We start from the raw sequence: 20145 nt of genomic DNA on the forward strand, positions 1-20145 counted from the left end.
ATCAACAGACGATCTTATAAGAGTAACGCAAAACCTGAGAGTTGTGAAGAAACGATAGATGTTTGTTTGGCTTGCAGAATCCATGGATTTATCCGAACCTAGTTTGTCGACAAGAGAAATTCTGCAATGCTTGTGAGGATGACCGAGTGTTAGAATGTGAGATTCGCTAAACCATATACAGGGTAATGATTTGGGTGCGGGATGGATTGATCACCATACCGACTTACTCTTATTATTCGCCTTGCTATACGGGATGGTAAATCTGAGTGACTTACCTATAGTAGAGAGACGATGATATTAAACCTTGTTTAAACCTTAGAATGGTATAAGTATTTTTTTTCCTTGTACAAGGCAGTTCTTGCCAATCGTAGGTCTTACGGTGAGGATCAACCAGACCCATTTCCTGCAGGAGAAACCACAAATCATTGACCACCATGAGATATCGATAGTTGTTTAGTATTGGCGCCAGACCCGTTAGCTAAGAAGACCCAGTCCCAGAAGAACCATACCAAGATGAAAGGACACAAGAATTGAGGAAAAAAGGTTATGCCACTACCAGAAGTACTCAGAGAAGGAATTTTCCCAAAAATCTGAGAAGACCGACACTGTCAAGAATAAGGATGGAGTATATGAGTATTGATGGGACCGTAACCATGTTTCTAAGGGTGGTAGCACCCCAGACCCCCTGTGACAATCGATGGAATTTGAGAAGACCCCCAAACCTAACCTATTTCTTTCTAGCCTCTCCGAATCTCGAGGACGAGATTCATTTTAAGGGTGGTAGGTTTGTAACATCCCAAAATTCTAAATTTTGGAATGTTATAATAAATAGATAGATTTGATTGATTGTGGTGTGATTCCTTGAGTGAAATTGAGTGTAATTCGAAACTTTTTGAAAGTTAAATGAGAGGGAATAAAAGGACTTTCCCAAACTTTCATTTTGCATTTTATGATCTCCATGAATTCAAACACTTTTCATCACAAAACCCTGGAGAGAAGATAACATGACTTCTTCCATTTAAATGAAAAGGGGTGTTGAAAATATTTGAATTTCATTTGAAAATATTTTTCAATTCAGAAACTTTAAGCAACTCAATGATTTTCATGAGAAGAAGATAAAATGACTTCTTCAAAACATATGAAATATGAGTTGGAAGTTTAAAGGGATCAAACCTAAAAGTCCCCATTGAAATTATTTTCAATTTGGAGTTATTTGGGTTTTATTCAAATTATTTTTCTCCAAAAATAAAATATATTGAAATAGGGTAACATGATTCCCTACATCAGAAAATTGGAGATAAATACATTTGAAATCATTTTGCATTTTTAAAATGATTATTAGTGGATTTTATTAGAGCAGGAGCAGTGTTTGAATTATTTGAATTTGTGTGGATTTTATTTGACTTTACAAAAATGTTCAGGTTGTAGGAAACAATTTTCTGAAAATTTTGATATATTATATGCCTATATAGCATTTTTTTTATTTTGTTTTATTTATTTTTGTTTGTCTGGAAAATCTTTATAAAAAAATTAGCTTCTGGACTGACCGGACCGGGCCGGCCCAGCCAGCCAGCCAGGCCACGGCCCAGCCGGCCCACGCCGCTCGTCCCCAAGCTCGGGACGAAGTCCCGAGCCAGCACGCCAGCGCCGCCGCCGTGCTCCGCCCGGCCTCTCACCGCCGCCTCTCCTGCCCCCTCCTCCATGCCACCTCCTCCCCTCCCCTATAAAACCCGAGGCCCCGGGCCCCATTCCTCTCCTCCCCGAGCCACGCCATCGCCCACGCATCCCGCGCGCCGCCGCCTGCCGTTGACTCCCGCCACCGCAAGCCGCCGCTCCCCGCCGCTCGCTGCCGCACCGCACGCCGCATCCCGCCGCCCCCGCTGCCGCCGCTGTTGCCCCGCTGCCGTGCCCCGCGCCGTCCCGCCGCCGCCGACCGGAGCTGCGCAGTCGCCGTCTGCCGGAGCCGCCGCGCCACCGATCTGATCCGCCATGGAAACCGCCGGAGACCTCCGCCGCCGGTTTATTTTCGCGAGCCGGTATGACCGATTTAAACCGCCCCGGTTTTTCTTTGGTTTTTATTTATTTATTTAAATCGGTTTATTAATTAGGTTTTGTTATTTTGCGAGCGTTCGTTAGTTAGGGTTCTGTAGTGAATGGTTTCTGTTCGTTAGCGTTCTGTAGCGAACGTTCGTTCGATATGATTTTCTTTTTATTTTAGTTTTCTGCCATGGACTTGTTTGTGAATATTTTTATTTACAGATTAGCCCCTGTTTTTCAAATGATCACTACTCTTTACTCGTTAGTCCAAATCCAACGAAACCAACGCCCACTTCTTCGTTATGATCCCCTCTATCCAGTAATCCAAGTTAAACATGTTTTTGAAAGTTTAAAATTTGAATTAGACCAGATTTGAATTCAAACTTCGTTTGTTCGTAACTTGAGTTTCGTAACTCCGTTTGAGTTGATTCTTTTTGCAAACCAAAGCTCTTGACCTAAACTTTCTGATAAGGCCAAATACACATAATTTTTTTACTGTTAGAAATTGTTTTATGTTGCATGAGTTATTTGCTTGGTTTTGATGCTTTCCGAATTATTCTTCGTTCTTTCCGACCTTTTGAGTGATTGCTTATGTGTGGTTACTATTGCTTGCCTACGATAGATTGAACGGAGTGTGACAAGTAGAACTATCAAGAGTTATGAGTGCGAATCATCTTCATCAACATTGCATGCAAGTTCACACTTTGATCATATCCCTTTCATATCCAATTTTTATGCATTAGTTTCACCCTCAAACATTGCATGGTCAGGAATTTATAACATGTGGGTATCGGGAAGTAGTTGATGAGGTAGGAACCTATTGCCCTGCATTCAAACCCTGGGAGTTACTTTTACATTATGCTCACATTGCTATGCTATGCTCGTAGACGTGGATTGGTTTGAGAGAATTCATGACAGATGTGAGAGTTATTATTTAATGGTTAACTTAAGGTGGCTACTTTAATACACATTTGGGTGGATTGGTTGGGGCACCCTAGAGCACCCAGTGGTTTGCCCGGGCACCTGGAGAACCCAGTGTTTGCCCAAGGGGATCCTAGAGGACCCGTGTGATCACCCTATGGAATGCCACCCAGGCTCAAAGAGATCATAAGATTATTCATGCTAGAAACTTCTGTGTGCAGCCACAAGCTATTATGGGCTCTAGCATAGTTGAGTAAGCTGCATGAAGCTCTTGAAGAGGTAGACTAGCAGGTAGTGGGTTGTAGGTGGTATAGTCTATCCGGAGTAGAGAGTTAATGCTTCTGAAAGACTGAGTCTCGGTCATCCGTTTCTCAAACACCATGTAGTGCGAGAAATCCAACGGAGGAGATCGAGTCTTGTGGGGAAAAGTGCGCAAACCTCTGCAGAGTGTACAAACTAATCATGGTTAGCCGTGTCCCCGATTATGGACATCTTGAGTATCTGGTTCTTGGATTATCATATTGATCTCATCACGTTACTTAAATAATTGTTGGGTTATTGATGTTAATTTGGGATTGAGTTGGAGGAACCTTCTCAATATTTTCAACCAACTTTGTAGTTAAATAAAATATATTCCTTTGCAGTAGGGAAAAATTGGCTTTTCGCAAAAACATTATAACCATAGAGCTTTTCCACCAGCCATATATGCATGTAGTGATATCTATTATTCATCATTATCCTATGGTGTGAATTTGCCAGTACATTCAATGTACTGACCCTTTGTGGCTGCAACGTCTCATGTTGCAGGATTCTTACGACGAGTAAGTGATACGTTAGGGTTACGATTTCTACACTCAACTTTGCCGTTGGTGTTGATGGGAATCCACAACCTTGTTGTTACTTCCGCTATTTGGATTGAGGTAATAATATTTATGTTATTTTATACATGTGATTTACCTCTGTTATAAATCCTCGAGTGTTGTGTGTGTCAGCATACCGATCCAGGGATGACACTTAAGCACAGAGACTTGACCGTCTGAGGTCAGGTCGCTATAGTATCACTTGGGGTGGCTAGTCCACCTAGGTACTCATGTTAATTTCTTATAAGCCCTTTATGAGGCGTCGCTCAGACACCCAACTGTGGCATTTATTTTCAAGACCTCTCGAGGCGTCGCTCTTAGACACCCGTTTGGCATTTCTTTTCAAGACCACTCATGGCTTCTCTTGAGTTCTAGGACAGTCCTGTCTCGCCCGATTCTCTTTTAGACACCCGTTTGGCATTTCTCTTGTAATTCTTTGGGCGGTCCAACGCCCAACATTCCGTTTCATTTCTTTGATTTATTAATAACATGACTTATTTATCCTTTCGCACCATATGAATTTTTGTCATGCCATGCTTTAATTCTCAGTCATCACATGCATGTAATTTAATTCATCATGAGCATATGCATTCGGTATATCTTTTGTTCTTGATGTTTGTGAGTACATTCAAATGTACTCACTGGCTTGTCCCTAGCTATTGTCTTGGCCAGATCATGACTTAGAGAGGAGCACTACGGAGACACCCCCGCAACCTAGAATTCAGAGATAGCAGCCACGTGAGATAGGAGTTATCCGGGTCAGCTGTTCCTGAGGGAATGGAGTCCCATCAACGTTGGAGACCCACGAGTCGCTTTCGTTATCCACCACTAGAGATCCTTGTTATATTCATTGGACCTTTGAGGTCTTGTACTCAAATCCTTGTAATTGCTTGGAATTCTGTATCAAGGAAATATCCACCAGCAACAGTAATCCTGGGGCTGGTGGTGACATAAGGGTCGTTTGCTAGGAATTTATGTCTCGGAAATCCGGCCCCTACAACGTTGGTATCAGAGCCAGGCTGACCATTGGCTAATCATATCTTAGCCTGGTCTCTATCCCTAGATTTTCCACACTATCCACATCCGTCGGGGCCCATAGTCACTCTTGTCCTATCCGACGGCATGCAGGGGCCAGCCGACACCATTCGGAAGTCGGTGCCCAACCTATCACCCTAACCGACAATCACAGTGATTTTGCTGCCATGGTTTCTAATCAATTTTTTCACCCTTAACAAATCTCGGGTTGAGATTTTATTAAGGACCACCGTAACAAATTTTTTCTCAACACCGAGTTAATTCCTGCACCGTAGCAACACCTGGCTTACAGCCACACTCACTTCACCACATGCACTAAGTGCAGAGACCACATACCCTTGGCACCTAATCATACATCTCGTTCGCCAAATCACCAACACCGCATCACAGTTTTTCCACGCACAAAAAACATGTGGGTTTTATTTTTTTGCAAAACCTACCACCACACACTCTAACAACCACTCGCACCCAACATCGATCACTAATCCTCATATCCACCACGGCCATAGAGAGCCATCACTCGAGCAGCAACATCACAACAATCATCTAGAATCATCGCACACAGGAGTAGCGAGAAGCCAACTAACACCACTAGCATTCCGACCAGGAGAATCGTGACCAGATCTGGAGCGACATCCTCCATTAGCCCTCGTCTCGAGCTCCTGCAACCATAATAAGAATGAGGAAGAGGAGGAAGAGGAAGTGAGGCCAAGTGTGAAGAAGAGAAGAGAGAGATCACGGTCATTTTTATAGCTCAAGCTCGGTGCACGGTGAGCAAAGTCCACCAGCTCCACTCGCCGTGCGATTGCGGGTGTTCGGAGGCGAATCTGCGAGCAGTGCCGACAAGGTGCTGGCCCGCGAGGTGAGTGGACGTTGCGCCGGCAGCAAGCACGCCGCACACTACCACGGTACGACCCTAGATGCCCTGCGTGCTAGGCACCGCAGATTGAGAAAGTGCGTGAAAATGCATGCAAGAGAGAAGAAAGAGGAGAGCCGGAGGAAGAAGAAGGGGCAGACAGTGGGCCCTGGGTCCACCTGTCAGTAGGAGAGAGCACTACACATTGGAGTACGGCAAGCAAAATTTGTAATTTGAAATTATACTTTTTCCAAATTTGTCGTAGCTCTAAATAGCAAACCCTCAGTTGCCCTAGCTGTAGAGTTAAATCCACAGCACCAGTGCTTCACTGTAGTTGCACCAATTATCAGTACCCTCACTGTAACTGCATTTAAATCATGCGAGCTAGAGAAATATTTCAGTAGTATCCCTTCGGAGTGAGAGACGAAATTCTCGTGACCACCCTAACAAATCTTGAGGACGAGATTTTTCTTAACGAGGTTAGAGTTTGTAACACCCCAAAAGAATTTAATCATATTCTCATTAAGTAGAATTTGGTGAGAAATAAAATTTTGAATTATACCAGGTCATTTATTAATTTCAGAGCTTTTTCTATTTTCTGTTTTACAAAACTCTTCTCTCCATAGAAGATTATTTTTGTAGAATGTTGTGGTCCTTGTTTGTTCTGTAAATCATTTCATTTATATCATAAATAATAGTAGGAAATATTTTCATAATAAAATTTGCCACAAATAATCCTTTAGAAGCATTTTTCAAATACTTAAAATGCTTCTGTTGCTCTACAAATATTTTAAATAATTGTTTTAAAATCCCACACAAATTATGAGAGGTGAGGTGATGCCTATAAATCACTTTTTTTTGCAAAAACCTAACTATGTCTTTTCAAAATTTTGAGTGAAACATCCTCTTTTCAATTCTGTCCCATTTTTAAGTTACAACTGCAACCGTAATCTTCCTAGCTCCATTAATTCTGAAACTCTTCCATCTTCTAGTCCATCCAACCAAAACATTAACTCCAGGAGATCAACTCTATTTGCATCTTTGAAGTTCACCAAAACCTCCTCTGAAGTTTCTGTCCAGAACTGAATTCTGCTAAAACTTGCACTAGCAAGTTTCTCATCTTTCCAAAATAACTCCACTATCAACTTTATCATCTAAAGAGACTCCATCCGGCCAAGTTTCAAATCCAACAAAGTCTCCTAGCTAGCTCTAGCATTCTGTCGAGCACCTTATGGTCATGACAGAAAATTGGCAACTCTCTAAGCCACACTGGACACTTGTTCATGTGGCCAAAACAACATGTCCATCACCTTTGCCACACTCGCAGTCATCATCCTGTCAAATATCAACTCCATTAAAGCACCGTAGACCACCGAGACATTTTGTCGAGCATGCTATGTGCACGTCCAGAGCACGCGTTTTGCACGTTTCGACAATGAGCTGCTGCCACCGCTCAGCCGCCTCCCCTTCTCAACCCGATCCTCCACTAGATCAGCCCAACCAGATAGAGCCTCGCCGACACCTCCGCTTGGCCCCTAGCACCGTCCACCGCCGTCCAGGACGACCAGGACCGCCGCCCGACGAGTACGCCTTTGCCACGTCTCCGCCCGAGCCCCTTTCACTTAAATGCCAGCGGCTCGAGCTCATCCACAGCTCACCGGCCTCACAAGCGACACACCGGCAATGCCTACCTCGCCAACACCCACACGTTTGCCTTGAATGGCTGCCGCCGCCGTGTCCATCCTCTGGAAGCCGCGGCACCGCTCTCCCCCGCCTATTTAAGCTTTCCCCGAGCCCTCTCAGCCCATCACCACCACTCTCCCACTCCCTCACTACCCTCCCAGAGCAGCAACATGACCAGAGGAGGTCGTCTTCTCCAATTCCGGTAGCTTCGGCCGCCGCCACTGCCGTGTTGGTTCTGACGCCACCAGGGCCTTCCCCACTCCTTTATTTCCACCAGTAGCCTCCTAGTGCCCCCGCTAGTCCACCCATGCGCTCAATTTGTCTCGGGAGCTGCCGTAGGCAAAGGCCCCATCTCACCCGACACCACCGTCCGCTGGGAAGCTCGCCACCGGCGACTCCGTCCACTCTGGAGACCAAGGAGGGTACCCACGGGTTCGCCTTGACCTACTAAGCACACACACGTGCTCAGATCCCCCAGGGGTGCTGCCGTTCGCTGGCGAGCCTCACTGGAGCCCCACCTCTATTCTGCCAGAGAGGGTGGCGCGCGCGGCGACTGGTCAAACCTGACCAGTGGGCCAGGCGGGCCCACCGTCAGTGACTCGGCGCCCGCCGACTCATTCGTAAGTGGAGACGGACTCTCGTGGAACCGCCTTCGCACTGGGAAAGCGTATTAGCGTGAGTACGTCTTCAACGTCGTTAGCCTCCCGTGCGGCCGAACGACTGGGCTCGGCCGAGTAACGGCAGACGGCTAAACGATGCCCAGGGTACATCTTTGCTCTTTCATATTTTCTTTTCCAGGGGATTTCAAATAATTCCACAACATCAATTTCACATCAAAATTCATTGATTCAAATTTATACCTACTTCTAAATTCATGCTCTATTTATCAAGATAGGTTGAACATTTTTCCTAGGCCTAGTTTTTGCTGGATCTACTAAATAGTCCATTTCCTTGATTATTCCAGCTTAGTAAATCCATAGGAAAATCATATGAACTCCAAATGACTTGATTATTTTTCTGTTATTTCTCAAATTTCATCTAGTTTATTTTAGTATTTATTTCACAAGTTCCAAACAACTTTTTAGCACTGTGTTGGATTTATGTGGTAATTATAATATTTTGAAAATAGGAAATGGAGGGGAGATATAATCTTCAAAGTTTTGGAGTGCACCTAATCTTTCTGCATGCTCAAGGCAAGCATATTGAACACATGATATGGTGATTGCATAGTTGTTTGTTTGCATGTAAAATTGTATTATGAATATGTTCAACTCATATGAAATTTGCATAGTATTGGTCATACATGCATGATTTCCCCTTGATGATATTCTATCTTGATTTAAACATGAAGTATGAGTGAGTATGGTGATTTTCATGTACCGTATATGCCTGTGTTGGTCCAGGCTAATTTCTAGGAAGAATCAGTCACGAGAAAAGTGACCATGAGACTGAAATCTCATTGTGACGAGAATGATCAGTGAGTGTATGTTGAGACATACCAGGTGGTGACCCTGTTGGGTACTACCAAGTAATTGTATTGTGCTAACCACTACAGGAAAACTTAAACCTCCTGAGTTGACCGTAGATCAAGTCTTGTTCCGGTAACCCCCATACTTGATACGTGCTACCACATGTCCCTGCCAAAGGTAGGGTATGGTCTAGTAAGTTGATAACCCCTTTCCTGCACACACCGTACAAAGAGGCCATAGGGAATGATACTATTGGCCCCAGTAGTCATGTCACTTGGTCCGGGGGCATGAATGGCCGGTCTGGGGTCGAAGCTGAATGTTCATGCTGTTCGAGGCCGTTGCTGAGGCCTTCCCACTTAGAGTTTTACTTTATCATTGTTTTGGGTGATCCCTGGCTTGATGGATTAAAACTGGTATGTGCAGGTCAGGTGTGTTTTCATCCCAAAGACCGTAATCAGAATTAGTCAACATCTCGGGGTTGACTAAAGAAATCCTTTACTTGTGGGTAAAGAGTACACCCTCTGCAGAGTTATATCTATTTGAATAGCCGTGTCCATGGTTATGGACTACAGTCTGGGTTGGTCAAGTGTCGGTCTTAGTGTCAGTCTTCGAAGGAAATAATTAAATTGATCATGGTTCGTTCTGCAGGATAATTATTTTCACTACTGGTGCCACTATGAATATTATTGTTGACATGAATATTGTTGTGGACTAACCTTTTCCTCTTATGTGCAACTGTGAGTATCCCTTGGGATGGCTAGACTACCCGGGATACTCGTTTTCTTTTCTTTTCTTTTTTGAGTATCACTTGGGATGGCTAGTCCACCTGGATACTCATGTTAATTTCTTATAAGCCCTTTATAAGGCATCGCTCAGACACCCGATTGTGGCATTTATTTTCAAGACCTCTCGAGGCGTCGCTCTTAGACACCCATTTGGCATTTCTTTTCAAGACCTCTCGTGGTGTCGCTTGAGTTCTCGGACGGTCCTGTCCCACCCGATTCTCTTTTAGACACCCGTTTGGCATTTCTCTTGTAATTCTTTGGGCGGTCCAACGCCCGACGTTCCGTTTTATTTCTTTGATTTATTAATAACATGACTTATTTATCCTTCCACATCATATGAATATTTGTCATGCCATGACTTAATTCTCAGTCAGCACATGCATGTAATTTAATTCATCATGAGCATATGCATCCGGTATATATTTTGTTCTTGATGTTTGTCAGTACATTCAAACGTACTCACTGGCTTTTCCCTGGCTATTGTCTTGGCCAGATCATGACTCAGAGAGGAGCACTATGGAGACACCCCCGCAACCTAGAATTCAGAGATAGCAGCCACATGAGATAGGAGTTATCCGGGTTAGCTGTCCTGAGGGAATGGAGTCCCATCAATGTTGGAGATCCACGAGTCGCTTCCGTCATCCACCATTAGAGATCCTTGTTATATTCATTGGAACTTTGAGGTCTTGTACTCAAATCCTTGTAATTGCTTGGAATTCTATATCAAGGAAATATCCACCAACAACAGTAATCGTGGGGCTGGTGGTGACATAAGGGTCGTTTTCTGGGAATTTATGTCCCGGAACTCTGGCCCCTACAGATGGGATCTGTTGGAGCAGAGGATGAGGATTGTGGTAGCTGGGTATTGGGTAGAGGTGAGGTGACAGGGTGAGGCGTCTCGTCGGTAGGGGGACAGTTTCCCAGGCCGGTATGAGACCCCGATAAATCCGAGCTATGCTTGCGATTAATTGGCCTCCATACCAATCTGTTGGCTCACACGTAATCAAAACAATCTTTCCTATAGTGACTGACCCGGGAGCAAGCCGAACAGACCATTCGCCTTCCACAAGTCGATGACAGGTGGCCCTGCTCATTGTAGATAGAACACATCATGATCTGGGCCACCATGTCATTGAGCAAATTATCAAACTGAATGGCCGCCTCCTGAGAGCTTGGAATTTGAGGAAAATCCACCGCAGGCCAGCCACTAGGACTCATCAGCGGGCCAGGGGAAGCCACCGGACCGGAGGTACTTGGGCCAGCATCTATGCTTGGGCCAGCCTCTGGACCATGGGCCGGGGCAGCAATTCGAGAAACTGGTAATTCCGAGTCTCCCGCGTGGTTGACGGCCGGAGCAGCGTGATGCAAGGAAGCAAGACGGTCACCGTTCGCCGGAGCAGATCCCGTCAGTGTGATGTCCACTGTCCCAAAAGAAATGGGTGGCCTAGCCACCATCCACTGCAAATCAACTGGAGGAGGAGGATGCATGACAACCCTTTCATGAGAAGGAAGATCATAGCCCCCGTTAGTCACCGTGTCAATGCACACATGTGTCACCGGATATCTAGAGCCACGACAAACATCATACCTGTGGAACGTAGCAAACGAAAGCTTCTTTCTAGGAGCATTTGCACTTTTAAGTGCAGAACGAACTAGTGGTTTATGCATGTCCAGGAGCCCTAGGCTCGAACCACATTTTGAGGGACTCACTAGAATCCATTCAGTGTCACACTCTTTTGTGCAGTTCTTGAGCTCTCTAATCATGTTAGGACCCCCATTGCCCTAGAGATGAAAATAGCATTTGAAATGTGTGCATGCATAGGAGCGTAGATCAACAATAAAAAATCCAACTTGCTTGCATGAAACTTGGAAGGAATAAACCTTATCTTTGACGTGAGAAACCAGAAGATCAATTGCCGAGCCCCCAAGGGCAGATTCCAAAGCCACCGCCACTGAATCTTCAGAAAGGCGGAACTCATGGCGGCTAAAAGATACCACCAGGGTGAAGGAGGCTGTGCCACTCATCGGATGCACCGTGAGGCCAGAAGATCTATATATCTCGTCTGCCAGTGTTAAACCCTTGGAAAAATCCAAGTCTTGGGTTGATCCACCAGTAGAACCCATGGAAGATGGGTATTGCCGTGATCCTGAGACGCCACCAGATCTTGTCATCAGAGAGGATCCACAGATTAGTGGATGAGGGAGTAGATCACCGGAGTTGGGGTGGGTGGGTGGGCAGGAGGTGGAGTCACCATATTCAGTTATGGACGCTGCCGCGTTGCCACATGAGTCCACTATATCTACCTATATGTGGTATTCTTTTGCCGTTCTAAGCAAATTTGTATGTGCCATCTCTAATTTTCAAAATAAACTTCTCTTTTGTGTGTTCGTTTTGCTCACGGAGCGGTGAGGGGTGGCTAATATTTTCCATGCTAGATGTGTTATTCTCACGATGATTGTTTATTCACTTGTCATTGCACGAGAGTAAGGCAAAGGTATTAGGGATGCCCCGTCCCGAAATGAAAATGAATTTACTTTATGTTGTCAAATAATAAATTCCTTGGAAAGTGTTGGTATGGAAGGCACCCGTGGATACGGTTAGCCATGGAAAGTGAAAGTATGGTGGAAAAAGGAATAAACTTTATTTTCTGTTCGGAAACCGCCTATGACATATCTAGCATGGGAAGTGTTGGGAACTCTAAGTCATTTTTGTTGGTGGGAAGGACACACCTCCCAAAGTGTTTTTATCTCTATGTTTTTCGCTTTGAGCTCTGGCACCTCTACAAATCCCTACTTCCCTCTACGAAGGGCCTTTCTTTTACTTTATGCAATTTTTATTTAGAATTTGAGTCTCCATATTCTCTTACAAAAGCACCAACTAGGAGTCACTATGATTGTACTTGAGCATTGGGTGTAGTTAATATGCGAGTGTATTTCATGAATGGATCAATGATTGAGCATGATGGGCTAGGGATAGCTTATTTTAGCGTTGATATTTTGAAAGACATGGTTGCTTGTTGATATGCTTGAGTATTTAAATTACCATGTCAAAACTAGACTATTGCTTTGAACAATATAAAAGTCCAAATGTCCATCCTATAAAGAGAATAATATGATATGACATGTTCGGCAACATTCCACATCAAAAATTCTGTTTTTATCGCTTACCTACTCGAGGACGAGTAGGAGTTAATCTTGGGGATGCTGATACGTCTCCAACGTATCTATAATTTTTGATTGTTCCAGGCTGTTATATTATCAATCTTGGATGTTTTATAATCATTTTATAGTCATTTTATATCATTTTTTGGTACTAACCTATTGACATAGTGCCAAGTGCCAGTTGCTGCTTTTGCATGTTTTTTACATCGCAGAAAATCAATACCAAATAGAGTCCAAATGCAGCGAAACTTCATGGAGATTTTTTATGGACCAGAAGACACCTAATGGGCCAAGGCAGCGCCAGGGGGTGCTCCGAGGAGAGCACAACCCACTAGGGCGCGCCTGGAAGATTAGGCGCGCCCTGGTGGGTTGTACCCACCTTGGGTGCCCACCGGACTGTCTCTTTACTCTATATATACCCCAATATTCCAGAGACCCTAGGGGAGTCGACGAAAATCAATTCCAGCTGTCGCAGAGTCTAGAACCACCAAATCCAATCTAGACACCATCACGGAGGGGTTCACCACTTCCGTTAGTGCCTCTCCGATGATGTATGAGTAGTTCTTTGTAGACCTTCGGGTCCGTAGTTAGTAGCTAGATGGCTTCCTCTCTCTCGTTTGATTCTCAATACAATGGTCTCTTGGAGATTGATACATCTCCAACGTATCTATAATTTTTGATTGTTCCATGCTATTATATTATCTGTTTTGGTTGTTTAATGGGCTTTAATATGCTCTTTTATATTATTTTTGGGAATAACCTATTAACCGGAGGCCCAGTGCCAGTTTCTTTTTTTATGCCTATTTTTAGAGTTTCGTAGAAAAGGAATACCAAACGGAATCCAAACAGAATGAAACCTTCGCAATGATCTTTCTTGGACCGAAAACAAACGAGGAGACTTGGAGTGGAAGTCTGGAACTCCGTGAGGCGGCCACGAGGCAGGAGGGCACGTCCAGGGGGGTAGGCGCCCCCACCCTCATGGGCCCCACGTAGCTCCACTGACATACTTCTTTCACCTATATATACTCTTATACCCTAGATCGATCGCAGAGAGCCACGAAACCACTTCTCCACCGCCACAACCTTCTGTACCCGTGAGATCCCATCTTGGGGCCTTTTCTGGCGATCTGCTGGAGGGGGAATCGATCACGGAGGGCTTCTACATCAACACCATAGCCTCTCCGATGAAGCGTGATTAGTTTATGACAGACCTTTGGGTCCATAGTTATTAGCTAGATGGCTTCTTCTCTCTCTTTGATTCTCAATACAAAGTTCTCCTCGATGTTCTTGGAGATCTATTCGATGTAATATTCTTTTGCAGTGTGTTTGCCGAGATCCGATGAATTGTGGGTTTATGGACAAGATTATCTATGAATATTATTTGTTTCTTCTCTGAATTCTGGTATGCATTGTTTGATATCTTTGCAAGTCTCTTTGACTTATCGGTTTAGTTTGGCCTACTAGATTGATCTTTCTTGCAACGGGAGAAGTGCTTAGCTTTGGGTTCAGTCTCGCGGTGTCCTTTCCCAGTGACAGTAGGGGCAGCAAGGAACGTATTGTATTGTTGCCATCGAGGATAAAAAGATGGGGTTTATATCATATTGCTTGAGTTTATCCCTCTACATCATGTCATCTTGCTTAAAGCGTTACTATGTTCTTATGAACTTAATACTCTAAATGCATGCTCGATAGCGGTCGATGTGTGGAGTAATAGTAGTGGATCCAGAATTGTTTCGATCTACTTGACATGGACGTGATGCCTAGATTCATAATGATTGCCTAGATATTCTCATAACTATGCACTTTTCTATCAATTGCTCGGAAGTAATTTGTTCACCCACCGTAATACATGCGATCTTGAGAGAAGCCACTAGTGAAACCTATGGCCCCCGGGTATCTTTCTTATTGTATTGCATCTCTTTTATTTACATTGCATCTCATTTACTATTTTGCAATCTTTACTTTCCAATCTATACAACAAAAATACCAAAAATATTTACTTTACTATCTTTATCAGATCTCACTTTTGCGAATGAGCGTGAAGGGATTGACAACCCCTTTATCGCGTTGGTTGCAAGGTTCTTGATTGTTTGTGCAGGTACTAGGTGACTTGTGTGTTGTCTCCTACTGGATTGATACCTTGGATCTCAAAACTGAGGGAAATACTTACGCTACTTTGCTGCATCACCCTTTCCTCTTCAAGGGAAAACCAACGCATGCTCAAGAGGTAGCAAGAAGGATTTCTGGCGCCGTTTTCGGGGAGATCTACGCCAAGTCAAGACATACCAAGTACCCATCATAAACTCTTCTGCCTCACATTACATTATTTTCCATTCGCCTCTCATTTTCCTCTCTGCCACTTCTAAAATGATTTTCGAAAGCCTTTGCCTTTTATTCGCCCCTCTTCCGTTTGTTTCTTTTCGCTTTCTTCTTGTGTGCTTGTGTGTTGGATTGTTTGTTTGTCACGATGGCTCAAGATAATACCAAATTGTGTTACTTCTCCAATACCAACAACAATGATTTAATTAGCACTCCGATTGATCCTACTACCGATGCTGAATCTTGTGAAATTAATACTGCTTTGTTGAATCTTGTTATGAAAGATCAATTTTCTGGCCTTCCTAATGAAGATGTCGCTACCCATCTAAACAACTTTGTTGATTTGTGTGATATGCAAAAGAAGAAAGATGTGGATAATGATATTATTAAATTGAAGCTATTTCTGTTTTTGCTCAGAGATCGTGCTTAAACTTGGTTCTCTTCTTTGCCTAAAAATAGTATTGATTCATGGAATAAGTGCAAAGATGCTTTTATCTCTAAGTATTTTCCTCCCGCTAAGATCATCTCTCTTAGGAATGATATTATGAATTTTAAGCAACTTGATCATGAGCATGTTGCACAAGCTTGGGAGAGGATGGAATTAATGATACATAATTGCCCTACACATGGTTTGAATTTGTGGATGATTATACAATTTTTTATGCCGGATTGAATTTTGCTTCTAGAAATCTTTTAGATTCGGCCGCGGGAGGCCCTTTTATGGAAATCACTTTAGGAGAAGCTACTAAACTCCTAGACAATATTATGGTTAATTATTCTCAATGGCACACCAAAAGATCCACTAGAAAAAAAGTTCATGTGATTGAAGAGATTAATGTTTTGATTCGAAAGATGGATGAACTTATGAAATTTCTTGCTAATAAAAGTGTTTCTTCTGATCCTAATGATATGCCTTTGTCTACTTTGATTGAGGATAATAATGAATCTATGGATGTGAATTTTGTTGGTAGGAATAATTTTGGTAACAACGCGCATAGAGGAAATTTTAATTCTAGGCCGTTCCCTAGTAATTCCTCTAATAGTTATGGTAATTCCTACAACAACTCTTAAGGAAATTTTAAGAAGATGCCCTCTGATTTTGAGATTAGTGTTAAAGAATTTATGAGTTCGCAAAAGAATTTCAATGCTTTGGTTGAAGAAAAATTGCTTAAGATTGATGAATTGGCTAGGAACGTAGATAGAATTTCTCTTGATGTTGATTCTTTGAAACTTACATCTATTCCACTTAAACTTGATATCAATGAGTCTCTCACAGCCATGAGAATTTCCATTGATGAGTGCGAAGAAAGAACCGCTAGGATGCGTGCAAAAAAGATTGCTTTGTGAAAGCGTGTTATTCTAGTTTTAATGATAATAATGATGAAGATCTAAAAGTGATCGATGTGACTCCTATTAAATCTTTGTTTTCCAATATGAATCTTGATAAAGATGGGACTGGAGATGAGTCAACTTTAGTTAAAAGGCGTCCCGATGATTCAGAGTTTTTAGATCTTGATGCAAAAATTAATTAAAGTGGGATTGAAGAGGTCAAAACTTTACATAGCAATGAACCCACTATTTTGGATTTCAAGGAATTTAACTATGATAATTGATATTTGATAGATTGTATTTCCTTGTTGCAATCCGTGTTAAATACTCCTCATGCTTATAATCAAAATAAAGCTTTTACTAAAATATCGTTGATGCTTTGATGCAATCCTATGAAGAAAAGCTTGAACTAGAAGTTTCTATACCTAGAAAACTTTATGATGAGTGGGAACCTACTATTAAAATTAATATTAAAGATTATGAATGCTATGCTTTATGTGATTTGGGTGCTAGTGTTTCCGCGATTCCAAAAACTTTGTGTGATGTGCTAGGTTTCTGTGAATTTGATGATTGTTCTTTAAATTTGCATCTTGCGGATTCCACCATTAAGAAACCTATGGGAAGGATTAATGATGTTCTTATTGTTGCAAATAGGAATTATGTGCCCGTAGATTTCATTGTTCTTCATATAGATTGCAATCCTACATGTCCTATTATTCTTGGTAGACCTTTCCTTAGAATGATTGGTGCAATTACTGACATGAAAGAAGGAAATATTAGATTCCAATTTCCGCTAAGGAAAGGCATGGAACACTTCCCTAGGAGGAAAATTAAATTGCCTTATGAATATATTATGAGAGCCACTTATGGATTGCATACCAAAGATGACAATACCTAGATCTATTCTTGTTTTTATGCCTAGCTAGGGGCGTTAAACGATAGCGCTTGTTGGGTGGAAACCCAATTTTATTTTTGTTATTTACTTTGTGTTCCTGTTTAATAATAAATAATTTATCTAGCCTCTTTTATGATTGTGTTTTTTATGTTTTAATTAGTGTTTGTGCCAAGTAAAGCCTTTAGGATCTTCTTGGGTGATTATTGTTTGATCTTGCTGATAAAAACAGAAAGTATGCACTCACGAAAATAATTTTAATTTTTTACCAGAGAGCGATAAAATACCAATTCCAACTGATGTAGATCAATATAAAATTTTTCCTGGTCGCCCTAATTTTTCATAATTTTTGGAGTTACAGAAGTATTCAAAACCTACAGATTGCTACAGACTGTTCTATTTTTGACAGATTCTATTTTTCGTGTGTTGTTTGCTTATTTTGATGCATCTATGGCTAGTATCGGGGGGTATGAACAATAGAGAAGTTGAAATACAGTAGGTTTAATACCAATATAAATAAAGAATGAGTTCATTACAGTACCTTAAAGAAGTGGTTTATTTTCTTATACTAATGGAGCTCATGAGATTTTCTGTTGAGTTTTGTGTTGTGAAGTTTTCAAGTTTTTGGGTAAAGTTTTGATGGATTTTGGAATAAGGAGTGACAATAGCCTAAGCTTGGGGATGCCCAAGTCACCCCAAGGTAAAATTCAAGGACAACCAAAAGCCTAAGCTTGGGGATGCCCCAGAAAGCATACCCTCTTTCGTCTTCGTCCATCGGTAACTTTACTTGAGGCTATATTTTTATTCACCACATGATATGTGTTTTGCTTGGAGCGTCTTGTATGATTTGAGTCTTTTCTTTTTAGTTCACCACAGTCATCCTTGTTTTACACACCTTTTGGGAGAGACACGCATGAAACGGAATTTATTAGAATACTCTATGTGCTTCGCTTATATCTTTTGAGCTAGATACTTTTTCTCTAGTGCTTCACTTATAAAATTTTAGAGCACGGTGGTGGTTTTATTTTATAGAAATAATTGATCTCTCATGCTTCACTTATATTATTTTGAGATTCCTTTAGAACAACATGATATTTTGCTTTGGCTATAAAATTAGTCCTAATATGATAGGCATCCAAGATGGGTATAATAAAAACTTTCATATAAAGTGCATTGAATACTACGAGAAGTTTGATTCCTTATGATTGTTTTGAGATATGAAGATGGCGATATTAGAGTCATGCTAGTTGAGTAGTTGTGAATTTGAGAGATACTTGTGTTAAAGATTGTGATTCACATAGCATGCACGTGTGGTGAACCGTTATGTGATGAAGTTGGAGCATGATTTATTTTTTGATTGTCTTCCTTATGAGTGGCGGTCGAGGACGAGCGATGGTCTTTTCCTACCGATCTATCCCCCTAGGAGCATGCGTGTAGTACTTTGTTTCGATAACTAATAGATTTTTGCAATAAGTATGTGAGTTCTTTATGACTAATGTTGAGTCCATGGATTATACGCACTCTCACCCTTCCACCATTGCTAGCCTCTCTAGTACCGACAACTTTTGCCGGTACCATAAACCCACCATATACCGTCGTCAAAACAGCCACCATACCTACCTATTATGGCATTTCCATAGCCATTCCGAGATATATTGCCATGCAACTTTCCACCGTTCGTTTATTATGACACGCTCCATCATTGTCATATTGCTTTGCACGATCATGTAGTTGACATCGTATTTGTGGAAAAGCCACCGTTCATAATTTTTCATACATGTCACTCTTGATTCATTGCACATCCCTGTACACCGCCGGAGGTATTCACATTGAGTCATATTTTGTTCTAAGTATCGAGTTGTAATTCTTGAGTTGTAAGTAAATAAAAGTGTGATGATCATCATTATTAGAGCATTTGTAAGGGCATTTTATCCCTTAGTTGGTTTTGGTGATTGATGACAATACTTTTGCGGACTAATCATGTGCATCGAATATTTCAGATATATATTGACTAGGCACAAGATGATTTGGTTCCCTTCGAAGGCTATGGAAGACGACGTTTCTCTATGTTTCTTTTCGGTGGTATTGAGTCATAGGGAAGCCGTACTATTAAGAGGGGGTCCGCGTCGGAAAGGGTGGGTGGATTCATCTCGTTCACATCTTCCTTTGTACCTCCTTTTCTTCTAGCCTTTGGAGCATCCCATGTTTTCCTTGTCTATGCGAATATTGCTTGTGCTTGCTGAACTAGGGCGTGTGGTAGTACTGCTCCCTAGAGCAGTAGTACCGCAGGCCCTTGCGGTAGTACCGTCCGCTGGTGCAGTAGTACCGCAAGAGCCCATGGTAGTACCGCTTATTGGCAAGCGGTAGTACTGTGGCCGGAGTCCAGCTGTTGTCACCCTCTCCCTAGTGGGTGACACCCATCACGGTAGTACCGCGCCCTGGGCACGGTAGTACCGTTGTATCTGGCTTAGTTCCGCAAGTATGCGGCAGTAAGGGGTAGATGAATTTTTTTCATCCGCGCCTAGCACGGTAGTACCGCTGCTGGCTTACGGTACTACCATGTCGGGTTTTTGCATCGACTCCAGCTCAGCGAAAGTAGCCACGGATGTAATTTTTTATATCCGTTCCTTCCCATATCTGGACAGTCCTTGCCTTGCGGTAGTACCACTAGGGGGCGCGGTAGTACCGCGCCAGCAGTACTACCGCCCTCTGCCTTAGTGCATTTTGGGCTGGTTTGGTCTCTACTGCATGGGCGGTAGTACCGCGTGCCCCTATGGTAGTACCGCGCCTCTGGTAC

This window comes from Triticum urartu, chromosome 6A (assembly GCF_056163025.1).
Source record: "Triticum urartu cultivar PI428250 chromosome 6A, HENAU_Tu73, whole genome shotgun sequence".
Lineage (NCBI taxonomy): Eukaryota > Viridiplantae > Streptophyta > Magnoliopsida > Poales > Poaceae > Triticum > Triticum urartu.